A 5,974-nucleotide genomic window follows, 5' to 3' on the forward strand; every position below is an offset into this window, starting at 1 on the left:
CGTTGATTTATATTGTAATTTCTTAACTTTTCTAAAAATAGGTCTTTTTATAGATATACATACATACTTGGGGTATTCACAACAGTGTCGTATTCCCTGCCGGCATTTTCTATTGCGGAAGTTACTAATTCGATAAGACATTTCTGTTAAAATCATCGCCGATGATATCGCTACTTTTTCGAATTCTTATCCGCTCTCGGGAAGAACTGTTCTACCGAGACGTTAGGTATTTATGAAACGAAAGCGATACAGCAATTAGGAACTATTTCGATAGGAATAAGACTAACTTGTGCGATAAAAGTGGAAGTGTTAAAGAAGATTCTTGGCTTGGTTAATGAGAAATTTGGATACCTTTGAGCTTGCAACCACAGCCGCAGAGTTACGCCATTCTCATCCTGCTTTCGGCTCAGATTTCTAGCTGAAACGCACCCACATTTTATGAAATTCATAAACATTTTAAAAAGCTGTTCCAAAACTTCTTTGGGCCGTATGAATAAAGCAATTGAAGCAATCGCTTTTTCTTAAAATTTCAGACCTTTTACTCGATTTATTCAAATAAAAGTGAAGTAACAGGTCATACGGCCCATAATAAAAACTCAATAACGCATCTATTAAAATTTAAAAAATATTATTTGTTATTCGAATATGATCATGGTTAATGTGACCAACTATTTCATAGCTGAAAGAAGTAAAGGTGCGGTTGGGTTAGGTTAAAGTGGTTGCCCTAGGCAAGGGACACTTGGACAATCAAGAGATTGTCCTTTGTGGTACCGAAAAACTGAACTGATAACCATATTTTAGTCGGCGAAACGCCGCGAGCTGGNGCAATAACACATCTATTAATATTTAAAACATATTATTTGTTATTCGAATATGATCATGGTTAATGTGACCAACTATTTCATAGCTGAAAGAAGTAAAGGTGAGGTTGGGTTAGGTTAAAGTGGTTGCCCTAGGCAAGGGACACTTGGACAATCAAGAGATTGTCCTTTGTGGTACCGAAAAAACTGAACTGATAACCATATTTTAGTCGGCGAAACGCCGCGAGCTGGTTACCACATTTCGAAAGCGGCTAATTTCGATCCCTGAGAGCTGGGTCTTAGTTAAGAAGTGCGAGCCAAATGCTTCCATCTTTGCCTGCCAAAGGTTGGATAGTCTAAAAGAAAGTATGGAGATGATTCCACCTCACTTTCCTCTTGACAGCTGTTACCAAAAGGATCAGTAGAAATTCCTAGTCTTACCGCGTGAATACCAAACGCATAATGGCCTGTCAGAGCCCCCATCACTAGCAATTGGGAGATAACGTGTTTGCGGCACCTTTAAGGGGTAACGATGGGCCACTCGTTTCTTGCGCTGCAAAAGGTATTTTAAAGTGCTCTATAGAAAACATTTGCTGTTGTAGAGAAATGTCTTATTTTCCCTGTTTATGTCACAAAAGGAGCACCGCTTTCTTTTGTCCATTTTATTAGGTATTTAGTAGGGTATGGAATTTCATTATCGCGACTACGAAGTATGCGTGTTAGTCTAGCGCTCGCTGAGTTAACACTAGGTCCAACGATCTAAGAGTGTACCGCAGGAGGACAGAGGCGTCCCTAGGGTGCCTTTCCAACGGCAGGTCAACAGCCACGCAGTTTCCCGCGATGTCACTGTGACCCGGCACCTAAACTAGCTTTATTAAGGAGTACTCCTACGCGGTTGATAGAGAGGTCAGACATTCCTTTACCCATTTCGAGCGCACCATCACACCCCCTAGGAGTGAGTCTACCACTTCCTTGAAGGCAGCTATTTCCACCTGAAAGGCACTGCAGAAGTTCGAAAGCCTGAACATAGTTTTGGTGGAGAGTTTCCGTCAGAATAAACCTCCACCTACCCTGTTTCCAAGTTTTGATCCGTCCGTGAAGAAGTTTACCGCCCCTTCTTCGAGTAACCCCGCCCTACCTAGTGCTCTCTTGAGAGAATATAGGTAGAGAATGAGTAACTATCGCTTTGATAACTTCCAATAGTGACGAAGAAGTGACATCGCAGCGATAGGCGATAAAATTCTCTTCCATTTGCTGGCAGGCTTGTTGTATGTCCTAAACTTTAAAAGCTTGAAAACGCAACCAACTTTTTTTTTACTGTGTGGAAATTCATGATATGACTTTTAGGTATCTTGCGACTCTTTAAAATAGATTCTTAACCATTTAAAGTTTACGACATATGTACAACAATAGGACACTTACGATACCGTTGTGAATACCCCAACTGTTATTATTTCACTAAACGTAAAACTCTAGCTAGCAAGTCTTTTGTAACAACAACAACAACAACAACAAAAACAATTGAATGACAGTCGGCAAATAGTGTTAACGATTTGGTTCGTTCTGCAACGAAAGTATCACAAAAAAGTTCCCTTGCCAACTTTCATAATGGAAAGCCCTTTTAACAGAAAGCAGGACCGTTTGGTCCAACAGTCATAGTGGTCGGGTGATCAAAGCACTGACGTGTCTTTCGAGAGATCCGAGTTTCGCATCCTTGGGCAGCGGAATTTTTACGTGAGCAAGCTTTGGTCAACCGTGAAGTCCATGTCCAACCGCACGAAGGTTGACGACANCCCGCCCTACCTAGTGCTCTCTTGAGAGAATATAGGTAGAGAATGAGTAACTATCGCTTTGATAACTTCCAATAGTGACGAAGAAGTGACATCGCAGCGATAGGCGATAAAATTCTCTTCCATTTGCTGGCAGGCTTGTTGTATGTCGTAAACTTTAAAAGCTTGAAAACGCAACCAACTTTTTTTTTACTGTGTGGAAATTCATGATATGACTTTTAGGTATCTTGCGACTCTTTAAAATAGATTCTTAACCATTTAAAGTTTACGACATATGTACAACAATAGGACACTTACGATACCGTTGTGAATACCCCAACTGTTATTATTTCACTAAACGTAAAACTCTAGCTAGCAAGTCTTTTGTAACAACAACAACAACAACAACAAAAACAATTGAATGACAGTCGGCAAATAGTGTTAACGATTTGGTTTGTTCTGCAACGAAAGTATCACAAAAAAGTTCCCTTGCCAACTTTCATAATGGAAAGCCCTTTTAACAGAAAGCAGGACCGTTTGGTCCAACAGTCATAGTGGTCGGGTGATCAAAGCACTGACGTGTCTTTCGAGAGATCCGAGTTTCGCATCCTTGGGCAGCGGAATTTTTACGTGAGCAAGCTTTGGTCAACCGTGAAGTCCATGTCCAACCGCACGAAGGTTGACGACAGAGTCGAAATCTCTCGGCGACGGCACCTCATTGGGCCGGGAGCGAAAATTTACGTCGCATCCTCCGGGAGATATAGCCAAACGTCGAGTGACCAGAAGACTGGAGAAACTGCCAATACCTAGTGCGCCTCTTGTTTTCACCTGCGGTGAACAGTATATTCATACTGATGCTGAAAAAATGGGTCCTGCGGGAGTATATTACCTTTCCAAGGTCCTCAATTTGTCTATGGCCACGGTCATCATTTCGAACATCTGGAAAATGGGGAGGGTGGTACCACTGTTTAAACCGGGGAAGGCGGGAAACAAGGGAAAGTCATCGTCCGATAACCCTCCTTTCCCTGGCAGCGAAGATACTTGAGGCCTTGCAACTCCCGTTCTATACGAACTACTTGAACCAGGGAGGCATCAACGGGGGTGCCTTAAAGTGCATAGCACTTAACCGAAACCGTTTCTAGAGAACAGTCCTAGTAGCGTTAGATCTGTCAAAAGCGTTTGACACCAGTCACTCCACGCTACTAGAAGACATTCGTCAGCCATTTTTAGAGACAAAAACCGGAAACCAAGGAAAATTGAACTGGGGATTCAACAAGATGGTGTCCTTTCCCAGCTGCTGCTTAATTACTATATATCAAAGCTCCCTCAACCACTACAGGCAGTCTCGATTGTCTATTATGCTGACGACTGCTCGATAATGGCATCTGGAAGTGGAATTGAAGACTTGTGCTCGAAAGTAAATAGTTTCCTCTCCGAAATGTGTCGCTTCTTCATTGCAAGGAGCCTAACCATCTCCCTACGAAATCCTCGGCAAACCTCTTTACCACCTGGACGAAGGAGGTCAGACTGCAGCTGGGTATTCACGTGGATGTCGAACCAATTCCGACGGTGACCAACCCGCGAATCCTCTGAGTTACCTTTGACAGCCTATTATCCTTCTCGGCGCATACAACCGCAATTGCCAATAGACTAGAGAGCCGCAACAAGGTTCTCAAGTCGGTAACCGGCAGGTACCTGGGGCAAAGGCAAAGAAATGTTGCTGGTAACATACAAGGCAATTGGCCGGCTGGTTCTGAACTATGCAGCGCCCGTGTGGTCGCCGGGGTCAGCAGGGAGCAGTGAACGAATCTACAGACATGCCAGAACACGGCACTCCACACACCACTTATACGATGATGCTCCCGATTAACGAGCATAACATTATGCTCTGTAAGCAGTTCCTAGTAGGGGTGCCACAGACGCGGGAACCCAAACAGATACCTGCCTGCTGCAGAGCCCTCGCCAAGGCACGTCAGAAGGCATCTATACGAACTGGCGGACGAAGTCCCGCCCGGACCCGACAGCATACCGAAAGGCCATAAATGGCATTTACAGGGAGTCGATCTCGCCCTTCATCTACTCCCGACCAGTTAATGTTGTTTTGGGCACACATCCACCCGACGTGGACGGGAAAGAGCTTTATCTGCTTCGGGAGGCTGGCTTCACAACAGCCCAACTTCGCTTTGGATGCTACCCATCGTGAACTCCATATTATATTAAAAGGAAAAATCAAACCCTATATCGATACCTGTGTGGAAGATCGACCTATCTCAACTGCCAATACAAAAATGTCCTATCTCAGCACATTTTCAGTGTATTTTCAACTAAGATAGGGCGTTTTTGAACTTAATTCGGAGATAGTGTGTTCTTCAATCAAATTCTGAAGTAGGGCGTTCTTGAAAAGTTTTCTGAGATAGGACGTTTTCGACCTGGCTGCCGAGAAAGGTCGATCTTCCACTCAGGTGGCGTTATATTGATATATCCTCATAGGTTAACAAGTATGTTAGTGAGAGCTCTTCATAGAATGGTATAAATTTCACAAATAAAAAAAGATTATTGTAGGCTTAGTTAAATCCACTAACTGTTGTCTCCCGAAAGTTGTATGTCTTAAAGAAGTCAGACCTGGACATTCGTACAGGAAATGAAATACTGCACAGCTGCGACATATTAGCTCTGATCCAATACTTGTCGTGTAAAATCCTGTAAAAATTTCAAATAGCAAAATTACTCTCCGAAGTGAGTAACAACAAAAAATACGGTAACAAAAAAAGCATTTTTCCTGTAAAAACGTCAACCAGTGATCGTTTGACACTTTTCATGATTTTACCAGAAGAAAAAGTTCGGGTAAAATCTTGCAACTTCACTATCCAAAAATCGCTCTCATTTACAGGATTTTGGAGGAATTTGGAGTACGGGATCATTTTTCCTGTAACTTCGTGTAAAAACCTGTAAGCTCATGGAGTAATGGATCAGAGCTATCCTGTTACATGAAAGACCTATTCAAAAAGCATATTTTTCAACAGTCAACCAGCTCCCGCCTTTCCTAGTTCGTTAACAATTCTGTTAAATGGATATTGCTTATAATTTAACAGCCGATACTTAACGTAACTTAATGCCACGTCGAATCTGTTTCATTTTGATTCTCTCAGTTCTACGTTCCGTTAAGTTAAGTTAAGTTGCCATAATCAGGCTTTTAGACTGAGTTTTTATGATTATGAACTTTTATGATTTAAAAAATTAGATCTGGAAATAACGGTTATATGATCAAAGAAATAAAAAAAAACAATCAAATATTGATCGAAAAAATAAGATCCAAAAATTAACGTTTATTTTTGAAGGCAAAAATAAATAAGTAAATAAAATAAGGGTACATTTTTATCGGAAAAAATTAAATCTAACTTTAAT

Source organism: Rhagoletis zephyria, unplaced genomic scaffold, assembly GCF_001687245.7.
Source record: "Rhagoletis zephyria isolate East Lansing unplaced genomic scaffold, Rhagoletis_zephyria_1.1 Rzeph_scaffold_01105, whole genome shotgun sequence".
In the NCBI taxonomy this organism is placed as follows: Eukaryota; Metazoa; Arthropoda; class Insecta; order Diptera; family Tephritidae; genus Rhagoletis; species Rhagoletis zephyria.